Below are 13296 nucleotides of genomic sequence, written 5' to 3'. Positions count from 1 at the left end.
TCATATTGAAAAAGCGAAGACAAACACAGGACAGTCAAAAATACTACATAATGGACTTAAACACTACAACAACTTACCTTACTACTTGAAAACTTTTACTGGAGACAAATTTAAAATCAATCTGAAAAAGCACATGGTGACTGAACTAACTAGACTAGACGAGACATAAAATGACTAGACAATATTAAATTTCTAATGTTACCCTAACGGGTTTTTTAAAATTGTAAATAAATAAAATAAAATATTAAAAAGGGTAGGTATCTATTCCATGTTCCTATCCATTCTTCAAATATTTTCCTATCACAATGAAATTCGTTTTTCCTTTACAGTCCGCCTTTTCGTTACTAACAGTATGTTAACTATTATGTTGAAATAAACGATGTTTTTAATTATTAAGCATTTTTAGCACTTGGGTCATTTTTGAAGCCGATCGGCATATCTATATATATATATATAAAACGCAATATTTGTATGTTTTTTTTTAAAAGATTAAATAACTACTAGACCGATTTACTTGTGGTTTTCTCTAAAATAATGCGCATTGCCATGGGAATATTTATAGCTTTCAAAATCTTCAATCTGCTAAGTAATAGTTAATTCTGATTTTGTTTATATTTTTCTTATTGTTATCATAGGTGGCATAATGTTAAAATTTATTCAATACAATTTCAAGATAAATATATCAATATTCGGTAAAACCTTGCATAAAACAAATGCTATTTCCGAATAATTAGCAACTACAAAAAATAATCGTAAGGCTGAGATGAGCATTATCGACAAAATCAAGAAAGGAATTATGCGGTGGTGCTGTGGACATATAAAGCGAATATACTGCGAGAAAACGGCTTAAAAGGTCAATAATGCAAATTCTGAAAAATAGCATTACCATATTCAACAAATACTTGAAGATGAAAATATCAAAAATCAATAAAATCGGCACGCATGCATGATAAGATCGAGTGATTTGGCGTTCTATCCTCTCTGCCTTTCCTTACGGGAAACGGCGCGGTGGTTTGTTTGTTATTGACGAATGTTTTTTAAAATTTATTTTATTTATGGATAAATTTCATAAAAGGCACATGTTTTTTTTAAAATCTATACACATCTACTTTTACACGTCTAGTAAATGTTATCACTGTTACTCTCCAAAAGAGAGACTAACTCTTGTGCTTGGAGAGTGACTTACACTTTTACCTGAACGAAGCGTATTCTAGAGACATAGCTGTTGCATACTTCATAATTTATCACGTCATGGTTAATTTAATAAAAAAATAATAGTTTTGATTCTCTTTCGTGCTACAGCGGATAGATATCCTATCAATCTTCTGAACACATCCTGTGGTGTTGTCCCTTTCTTTATACCCATCAATACATACATATTTTACAGAATATTTTATTTTCTCTCTATGTTACACAAAAAAAATAAAACTGCATTTATTATAGGTGCAAAAATTCATAAACATTTCTTGTATACCCACGAACAGGCCATGCCTTTGTGGGATTCTATTGTTTACTATTTTTACTGTTAATTTGTATTTCATGTCTATGTAATTATCCTTTATTATTTAATACTCTGTTTTACCTCTTACGTATACTGTAAAAAAACAAATAAATAAAAAAATAAAAAAAAATATCTGGCAACTTCCAAAAAGTATTTCAAGATTTAAAAAAAGTTTTGCAAACATTTCGTCGCATCGATTATGTCCTATCAATTTTAAACCTAGTCAGTAAATAATTCACTTCCCTCTTTTCCGTACTCGAAATAATTGCATATCTGGATTACCTTCCTTCGACACAAAGATGCCACGGCTACCAAATTACAGAAAATTCTCTTGGGCATCTTTTCTCGTCAGGTAAGGAGCAACTTTTTTGTGTATGTGGGCACTGCCGCGGTGTGCAGTATGTGGTGGCAAGCTGTTGTGTACTTCAATCCACTCATTGGCTTTTTGAACAAACTGAAATAATTTATATGTTTTTTGTTCGTATTTCTTTGATTCATTAAAAATATTTGAGATGCCGTACATTATGGTTTTATTTAAGTAGAAGTTTTGACACGAATTTTTAATTTTTAAATATGCGGGAAAAAACATACAATTATCTTATACCCACTCGCATATTATAATATATTTTATTTTACTCAACCAAAGTAGGCACGAGTAGCGGACGTGCCAGAAAAAGCTGTACGTAGCCAAAGTTCCAATTTCGGTTCGCCTCGTGCTTTGTCTCTCCCTATATTTGTTTGTGGTTTATATTCCGCGCGGGTCCGCGGTTTTAATTGGCCACCCAGTGGCGGTTATGGTACATTTCTCCAAAGGGGGTGTCACTTTTATTGAAAAAACGGACCCGTCGTTTTCCACACCCCATGTACAATTCCGGTTATTTATTTTTCGTGACGTCATGATTAGTAAAAGCAATGAGGATCGTAGCGTTGTGTTGGCGGTTCAATTCAATTGTTTTGTGTTTTTTCTTTTATGTAATCCATAAAATCCCGCCGTGAATTTAGAAGCATATTTTTTAACCAACAACTCGTAATAATTTTTTTTTTAACCTTAAATGAACGTCGATTTTCTTATTCAGTATTTTTTTCTGAGAGCAGCCTTCAAGTCAAAAACACTCACACACACGTATTTATTGTTGCGTGGAGCTGCTCTAGGAAAGGGTAAGTAACGAGAAGCTTAAGACGGAAATGGAGGTAGGGAATATTTGGAGTGGTACATGCATTTTACTTATATGTAATAAAAATGATTAAGATAAGCTGTGATTGGTGTATTAATAAAGTCTTTATGCACCATCAGATGTGGAATGGGAATAAAATTGAAAAATAGAATTTTGAAAAAAATTTAATATGTATACAATTTTTATATCTTAACATGTTTTATATATCTCGCCTAAGATCTCTTAAATTTGCATATATGTAAATAAATTCATTTTTGTAAAGAAATCTCGATTTTACTTTGTTATGTCTCTTTGCTATGTAGTCAAACGCTTCCACTATTACACTACAAGGCAGATTTATCCCCACTTGATTAACTTTTCAAAATTTTAATCTCAGAGATCATTGAGATAAAAATACTTGCTCGGGATTCTGGTTTGATTTCACGCACATAACTGTAGTCTTTACCAGACGCAAACACGAGGACGAATAGCAAAGGACACTTTTTTGACATTAAATTTATTTATTGTCTTTGATTATATAGTGTGTTCATGAAAGCCACCTAAAAAAACCAATGATTTATTAAGGAGATAAAACTGTCGATAGAAATTCTTTGGATTTGTTCCAAGTTACCGGATAATTCAAAGTTACCTAGATTGACTGTAATTAAAGTGATATTGTTGAGAGACAAAAAAACCAATACATGGATCAGAGCGAGAACAAAAGTCACCAATATGGTCCATAGGGCTGCCAACCAGAAATTGAGCTGAGCTGGTCATATAGCCAGAATCACAGACTCCAGATGAACCAAAAAAGTCCTGGCATGGCGACCCAGAACGGGTAGAAGAAGTGTCGGCAGGCCTCAGACAAGGTGGTCTGATGACATAAGACGAGTTGCAGGAAGCGGTTGGATATGGTTGGCTCAGGATAAGGAAATATGGAGGCTAAAGGGGGAGGCCTATGTTCACCATTGGACAAGAGACGGCTGGTGATGATGATGAAAGTGATATTATTATTTAAAATACTTTTATCATATCCATCTGGCATTTTAGTTGAAGAACAGCATGACAAAAAGTCTTGACTGATTAGATCCATATGTTTGGATGTATATTTATTTGATTATATTTAGTGATCACTGTAAAAATAAAATTATATAAGATTCATTACTTAAATATATCTTGATAAAGAAGCTTATTTAGCACAATCAGTTTTTCTGTGTTATTATGCCGTGTGTCGTTCATACTATTTACCGACGTTCCGGATCGCATTACAGCGTCCATCATCAGGGTTGATTTTATGTTATTTCGTACTAAGAATTTGTAACGTGTCACAGTTTTTGCTTTCTACAACTTGTCAATTTAAAATCTGAGCTGCTTCACACTCTACGCTTCTATGTAATTTCTTTATAACTGGGTACCAGGATGATTTTAAACGCGCCCCATCATATCTGTTTATATTGTCGGGATGTTTGAACGACACACGGCATAATAACCCAGAAAAACTCATTTTGCATCTGACTGCACGCCCAATGATTGTAATAGATGGTTTAAATTTTCTAGGAATTGTTGACATTAAATATAGCACAAAATTCCCTTTATGCATTCGAATAAAATATTTTAGAAAATCCCAAAATTTTTATTACTATAACTCAAATTTCGTTATGAGCTCAATCGGTTTCTGTAGAAAAAAAATTGACTAACTGTAAAATATTTTTAAATTATGATTTTTTTATTATGACTGATAAGTCAGATAAGTATTTACTTAAGTTTTATTTGTAAAATTTAATTTTAATTAAAAGACACCGGTTTTACAAAACGCTTAGGAAATTAAATATATTTTAATGCATTTATAAAAGGCTGACATTTTAGGGGAAAAAATCGTTTGTTGACGTCAAAAAAAAAAACAAACAGCCGGACATTTAAAATAAGTTGGCCTAAATATAAGCTTCTCGTTATGCAAAAAAAAAATAAAAAATATGAAAAGTCACATTTCTTAAAAACACAAGCGATTTCTAGTCAGATTTGGCGTTCCAACCACTGTGCGGTGGTAAAAGTCTAAAAAGTTAAATCAAGCTTGTGTAGATTTGAAACCGGTCGGTAAAAAAAAATCGTTAAAAACAATGTTTTTTATTACAATAAATAATCATAAAGTTAGGGCTTTTAATATATAGTTTTTTACTTTTAACATATTTACGATTGATAAGACTTTCTGATTACTCTGTGCCGCCTTACAAATGCAAAAACAGTTAAGTAATAAAAAAAACATGAACGGTTTTCTTATATGGACTGAGGAGATAACGGATTCTGGCAACCGTGTTTTTTAATTTAGATCCAGGATTTTTAAATGCAAATGCAAAACACGACAAAAAAGGGGAAGGAGTAAAACTCACACGCGGTGTTCAGAAAATGTTTTTTTTTATCAATATAAAGTCATAATTAATTATAAATAAATATTTTGATGAAATGTTTTTATTGAGTTTTAACAAAATTTGTGTCCACTTTTTTTCAAATTTAAATTTAAATTGCCTGTCATTCGAAGAAAGTTTTCATTTCAATAATTTTTATTTTTTTATTTTTATTATTTATAAATTTATTGCAAAAAATAATATACATACTTAATAACTTAAATGATTACAGAGTGTACTCTGTTTATGATAGACTCCATCTAACATGGCACAGCCTGTTCTAAGATGGAGATTTTCTATCTTTAGAGCATAAGTAGTCGTATACTAATAAAACAATAACATAAAAAAGAAAAACTACTTAATTATAAATGCCTAGCTAATCAAATGAAAGAAATTAAAAATCATTATTATACAAATATATATATTATAGTAGTAATACTACAAATATTTATATTATTATTACACAAATATATATTATACAAGTATTTGTTTTGAGGTTACACATTTTATTTTATTTCATTGCAACGCTTAAAATGGAACGTCAAGTCGACAAAAGGGATCATTTTCGACACGTGCCTTTATTTGCGTTCAATTGAGGAAATAAAGCAGCCAAAGCTGCTCGCGATATTTACGCAGTGTGCGGTGAAGATGCTTTGAATTATTGACCAATCTTTTGTTTTCTCTTGTTTCCTTCGTTTGAAAAAGAATAAACAAACTTATGTCAATTTCTGATATATTATACAACAATAATGCAAAACAATTTTAAGGGGATATGTTGAAAATCGGGCATTTACATGTAATCGACTGCTTTAAGAAGACACTTGGCACGTTGTGTAACATTATGCTTTCTGTCAACAAGTTTCACATAACTTCTTTAATTCTTACAACTAATGAATTTAAAAAATGATATTGCTGGTATTTCTGTGTCCAGGTGGATGAAAAATACAGTAATGTGTGTGAAACGGATTTTGAACCCTGGATGATTTTTATAACATAATGGCAACTATTAGGTAAAAAACTTGAAAATGTAGATCAAATGGAGTCTGCCTCGTTGTATAGTGGTTGGCGCGTTTACCAACCATGCTCAAGGTCCCACGTTTGATTCCTAGCAGAGTCAACGTCATATTTATTTTGAAGGTTCACTGCAATATTTTCCTTTCCCTAGGCTGACTGTAAGACTGATCACCTTATCTTCATGTAACAAACAATCAACGTACTCTGCATTAAATCTACCAGCGTAGTGCTCAAGTGTTATGTCATCGCGAAATGAACAGCGTGCAGTTATCGAAATTTGAACTACAGAAAAAGTGACTCCTACTGGGATCAATCGTCGTTTAGAGGCTGTTTATAGTAACAATACTGTTAATAGAACACCTGTAAATCAAAAGGTCGTGAAATTTCGTAGTTGCAAGCTTGGAGAAAACATAATTGTTGATGAAACACGCAGCAGACGTCCGATCCCTGCCATAGGTGATAAACATAGCAAACTTGTAGACGATTTGATTCAAAACGACTAGCGAATCATTCAAAAGCGTATCGCAAACCATATTGAAATATCCAAAGAACATATCGGCTTCGTTATTGAAGAATTGGGATACCGTAAAATCTTGAAGCATGACAACGCTCGTCCACATATCTCGAGCGCAACTAAAGAGGCTCCGCGAAACTTTAAGCTTAGATCAATTCCACACTCGCCTAAGTATCTGCTCAAGAGATACTTCAAGAGTAATTATTATATCTCGGATTATGAGATGAAGGTAGCTATCAAGTCCTGGATTTGAGAAAAGTCAGAAGAATTTTACAGTTACGGAAATTCAATTAGATGAATCTCACCCGCATGAATAAAGGTTTTAGCTCTTTAACTTCACAAACATCAACAGATGAAAGAATTGAAGGAATAAAGATGTTCAAATATGGGCAGAATGGTGAATGTTACACAGTGTGTAAAGTGGCCGCTTAAACCAGTTATTGACAGGTCATAAGCCCTGTAGATACCTAGACTTCTATATGACCTTCTCTTAAATGTTCTTCATCTCTGTTGTAATATGTTAATATAAACAGCTCCCCGGAGAGTTGAATCCAGTCCTTGTGTACAAAAATTTGGGCAAACTCAAAATATTGTTGTTAAAAACACGTTACACGGTCGGAGAAATGTGTTTAGCTTAACTGTGAGTATGTTGTTTTGTTTGATATTTTTAATCCTTTTTGTTTTGTGTTCTACAAGCATGTGAGCATTAATTTTTAGCCTACCCTTGTTGATACATATATTTTTTTTATTCTTAACAATTCGGAATATTTTATTTTATTATAAAACACGTTTTTTCTTTCAAATATTTATTTTAATTGAATAAATGAAAACAAACTGCAATATGAAATAAAAATTTTCTTTCAAAACGTCAGAATTTAGATTGAATTTTAACATTTTTGATTGTAGTTTTATATTCATTTTGATATTCCAAAATGCACGCTGAAAATTACATGAATCTCCTGCAGCTTATCGGTTAAGCGTTTTACTGCTATGCACAATATTCCAAGCACATAAAAAAGTACAAAACTTTTATAACACCGTGTTTACGACCCGGCCCGACGTGACATCCCGTTGGCCATGTTTGTTTTGTTACGGGCATGTGCGCCGGTAGGCGAATTTCTCTTTGTGATTCCACGAGCCAGCTAGCAGCAATACAGGGGCAATATGAACTGATTTTAGTAAAAAGGCTCCCATCAAAATTTACTTTGTTACTATAGGTACCTACATTTTACATACATATTATGAATAGTTTTTCTTTGTGACTATCGTAAAATAAAATGTCTATTTACAATAAATTTTTAATATAGATTTTCCAACAACCTCATTATTATTTGTTATTAAGAATGGACTGCATAAGTGCGTTAATTAAATTAATAAATAATAAATATGTTAAAACAGTTTTATTAATCTATTTATTTTTTATTAATAAATTTCATAAAATTTACAGGTTTTTTTTAAATATATACATATCTACTTTTACACATCTAGTCAATATTATCACTATAACTCTCTACAACACACTTACACTATTTGGTTACGCGTGAATTTTTACTGCCATTTATATGTTTTGGTTGTCGGTTTTTCCTTGAGAAGTAGAAACCTGAGCAGCCTGACAGTACCTACCGCATTGCAACAGTTCACAAATTCTATTTTCAAATAAAACTGACAGCTGTATTTTTCCTTAAAACAAATGATGGCTTCTGTGATCCGTACTATAAACTAACAACAACAAATAATATTCGTACCGCTATCTTGCTATAGGAAGTTACCGCTTAAGTGTCAGAATTAATATCATCACCGCAACCAATATCTTATCCTGATACACCATACAGAATAAGAAAGAACTTGACATCCGCATCATTCCCGCATTAATATCTGGTGGAGCAAGGGGGAAAACTTCAACACAGGTGAGTCGATTTTAATTACATATTAAGTGGCAGAAAACGTTCTTAGTAACGAGTGTGTTGGCTGACCTTGTTGGACCATCTTGGATCTGTTCATGCGCTCTCTAAGCTATCGAGGAATTTAACTTTTGCGCCTCTCTCTTGCGTCACCACTATTGTAGTTGTTTATTTATAAGAATTTATATAATTTTAAATACGAGTACATGAAAAAAAAAACATAGGATATATAAAGAAAAAACATCAAACAATAATACATTCATACCAGTTCATTGCAGAAATTCAATTTCCTTTTAAATGAAACATTTCAAATAGTTTCTGGGGTTTCAGAGTAGACAGACGCCGTGGCGTAGTTTCGTTAAATGGTCAACTGTGAAACTGTGTTGTGGTGTATTATTCATAATTTTATTTCATACCCTTTCTTTCCGACCTGCTGACAAGCCTCTAAAATAGAGGCTTAGCGGGTTTTTCCTATAAAAATAAAAAAGTTCATCGTAATTTATATAACTTTGTTTTTTAATGAGTAGTTGATTTAGAGTGGCACGATCAGGTTAACGAAGTTAGTCGTAAACTTTATAGCAGTTTGCACTCACTTAAAAGATTACAGAATTTCTCGCCAATTAATGTTAAGCAAACATTAGTCCAGAGCTTACTTCTTCCACTCCTTGACTACGCGGATGTATGTTATCTAGATGCTAACTCTGAATTGCTTGATAAGTTAGAACGATTGCAGAATATTTGTATTTGTTATATCTTTAATCTTCGCAAATTTGACCATATAACCGATTATTATACGCAACTACACTGGCTCAGTATCAGACATAGAAGAAACATTCACATTCTATCACTTCTTCACAATATTTTAAATAATCCCACTTCGCCTGTTTATCTGAGAGAGCTCATCCAACCTCTTTCACAACACGGACTATCTCTTCGATCTAGTAACGAGAGAACCCTTTCAATACTCTGTCATCGCTCTAATTTTTTTGCCTCCTCTTTCACAGTAGGAGCCGCTCGATTGTGGAAAAATCTATCCACTAATGTTAGAGACGCCCCTTCATTATTTACATTTAAGTCAAGATTGAAACGTCACAATCCAAATATTTAAATTGTTCCTTTATCCTTCTTCTTTCCTTCCTATCTTCTTTTCTCTTTTCATAGTATAGTGTTATTTTTTCTTATATTTATATTTATTTTTGTTAATCTTTGTTTTTAATTTTTGTATAAAATTGTAAGATTTAATATGTCCATGTATTTATAATTTTCTCAAACTGAACGGTTTGGGTAGGTAGGAAGAAATTGCTTTAAGGCAATATGCCCGCCCTTATATGTATATTTATTGAATATGTATATAAAGTGTCAAATAGTTGAGACTTATAAACCAGGGACTAAAATTAAACCTAAAACTACAAGACAAAAATAAACAAAAGACTCAGACGACCTTTACAAAAGATGTGAAAAATATTATCATAATTAGTGAAATATGAATTTAAAAAAGACAAACTATTTTGTTTAATGAATTTAATTTGTAAAAGTTTAAGAATCAATTGATTCCAAATAAAAAAAAATTTGTCAACACTTAGTTTTATAGACCAATAACCGGTTTAATTGCTCTCGCGATATCGTCAGACACGTATAGTTTCAATGAAGTCTAAACTTAAATATTTTATCTTATTTTCCCTATCCGCACCCAGTGGTGCATATGGCAATTCATTAGTAAACCTAATGCAAAGTAGTTTGATCATCTGTAACATGAAGGTAATATCAGTCTTACGCTTCAGGTCTAGTGACAATGAGATGTTGCATTTCAAAAACCTATTTTAAAATTAATTTTACGTCCACCCCTTCCAGGGATCAAACCCATGGCCTCAATAATCACATGATCTCTTTATCCGGGACTTTCATCTGCGAGCAGCCATTGAGTCAAAGACATTCGTCTGCACTTTTTATACTTGACAAAATTTTAGTGAAGAATTTGATTAAAGTGATATTATTGAAATTTAAAAAATATTTTTTTTCAAGAGTTTACTCAGTTTTAATTATTTTTTAACTACTCAACAAACTCATATTAGTAATTAGGAATAAGTATAAGACCGTCAGTATAAGAGGTGACTGTTTTTGACGGTAAATTTAATGGAGGTCGGTTACCATTCTAAAATTGAAGGTGAATTATAATTTCACTAGTATTACATATGGTTTACGCGAGTACCCTTAAACCGTGAAATAACTTAATTTAAGCTTGCAGTGAAATAGGCTTCTCATTTATTTGTGATACCTTCAACGCTTATAAATAACGCGGTAAATATCAAATAAAGAGAACATTGTTCATGTTCATTAAATACATTAAAACACACACTCATTCACTTGCATAAAAAATAACATACAAGACAAATATGTTTTAACTTTTAAATGACTTGGACTTTTATATTAGTCCTTCACTAAAATATTTTATTAGCTCTAGACGATACCTTAAGCGTAAAACTGATCACTTTATCTTCATATAATAGATGATCTAGATGCGATGCATTTATAGTATCGATGCGATTCTATTTGCATCACTGACTGTGAAAAAATTATGATAACTATCAAAGGTATTTTATTTATCACACTAAATGTATTTGTGACTTATTTATTTATTGGATTACTTACTTATCTATTTAATTATTGATTTTGTGTTTTTTATTAAAATAACTGCTGATTTTATAATGTTATTTCTTACTTTTCACTCAAATTCTTCACTGGATAAATAAAACGGTACAAGCAACAATAAATTTTATACGACTTAGAAATAAAAATTGACAGTTTATTTTTTAAGTCAATCAATAAGTCTATAAAATCCTTAATATATTGGAATAAATGATTTATAATACATTGAAATAACTTAACCTAAACAATCTAATAATTTATTTTAACCCTCCCTCCCCGGTGATGTGTAGCTAGTACACATTGCGTCTAATAACTGTAATATCTTTATAAATATTTTCTATTTTTAGTATTCCTCCATTATACATTAACGTTTCAACTGAAATAATTCGTTATTAAATAATAAGTCCTTATTAGGCACAAAATAAGCATTTTATCGGAAATCGGGGATAAATTACAAATATCATCAAAAGTATACCAATAACACTTAGCGTTACACGTCCACTACATGTCCAGTCCAGTCTAGTACTAGCTACTTAGTAGCTCTCGGAAAGTTGGCGCGGGTGCACGTTTTTTCCGAGTCGTTAGCGATACCCAATGGTTTTTTCATGTTTTCAGTAGTAAGATTTGAAATATTATCATCTTTGAATTAAATTATGGGTAATTAAATTTTTAATTCCCATTCCCTATAAATATTCCATTTTTCCCTTTTTAAATATCTTATTTTTTTAATGTGTAGTAACTACACAGCACCGTAACACGCGGGCGTTTTTAGGAAAGTAAGGGAAAGGTTAATGTACAATAGGCATAGTTATGGCATGATCTAGGAAAACATGGCAAGTGTGTCATCTCTAGTCAGGAGTGATAACAACACATGCTTCCTTAAAGCTTGTCTTTGGTTAAGGAACACATTGACAGTACCGTTTAGTGAGGCCTCTTGGCAGAGAAACAAATAATCCGCCGTTGGTTTTAAATTTCCACAGCAAAGACGAACTAGGGTCGCAAATTGCGGTGAAGTACATTAAGGTATATCTTAGCCAGGAAATTATGGATATATTCATAGCATTTGTACAAGAATATTGAAGCAGTCAAAAGCCTTTTCAACTCAATTCATTTCATTTATATAAAAAATTACATGTACATAACAAACTAAAATTTAAGGCTTACATATTATTACAAGAAAAAAAATACAATTAAGAGACTTTTATCAAAGTAGTAGGAGAATCCTGCTCCGGAAAACCCCTTCGAATACATGGAACAGATCAACATCCAGACCGATTTTGTTCGGCATAGCTGTAGCCCTTCCATCATGCATAACCATCGGCAGGTTGGTCCTGTATATTGGAATATGAAACAATCTTTTCTCAATTCTATACTGAAAATTTGAAAGTATTCTGGACGCTCAAAATAGTTAATTATAAGAATCAACAATATTTTGAGTTTGTCCAAGTTTTTGTATACGAGGACTGGATTCAACTTCTTGGGGAGCTGTTTACATTAACATATCACAACAGAGATGAAGAACATTAAAGAGAAGGTGATATAGAAGTCTGGGCATCTACAGGGCTTATGACCTGTCAATGGCTGGTTTAAGTGGCCACTTTACGCACTGTGTAACATTCACCATTCTGCCCATATTTTAACATCTTTATTCCTTCAATTTATTCATCTGTTGATGTTTGTGAAGTTAAAGAGCTGAAACCTTTATTTATGCGGGTGAAATTCATCCAATTGAATTATTTCACCTACATACTAGGCAACGCCTGAAAATTTTATTTTTTAAATTTCTTTACTTCTTCATGGACCAGGTGGATTTATTAACAATATTTTGAGTTTATCCAAATTTTTTTAGACTTCATTTCTGTTGTAATATGTTAATGTTAACAGCTCCCCAGGGAGTTGAATCCAGTCCTTGTCTACAAAGATTTGGACAAACTCAAAATATTGTTGATAAATCCACCTGGTCCATGAAGAAGTAAAGAAATTGTAAAAATAACATTTTCAGGCGTTGCCTAGTATGTAGGTGAAATAATTCAATTAAATGAATCTCACCCATATAAATAAAGGTTTCAGCTCTTAAACTTCACAAACGCCAACAGATGAAAGAATTGAAGGAACATAAATGTTCAAATATGGGCAGAATGGTAAATGTTACACAGTGTGTAAA

The sequence above is a fragment of the Micrasema longulum genome, unplaced genomic scaffold (assembly GCF_059751315.1).
Source record: "Micrasema longulum isolate JH-2025_06_02 unplaced genomic scaffold, ASM5975131v1 h1tg000017l, whole genome shotgun sequence".
Taxonomy (NCBI): domain Eukaryota; kingdom Metazoa; phylum Arthropoda; class Insecta; order Trichoptera; family Brachycentridae; genus Micrasema; species Micrasema longulum.
The sequence above is the reverse complement of the archived record's forward strand: the minus strand, read 5'-3'. Positions refer to the sequence as shown.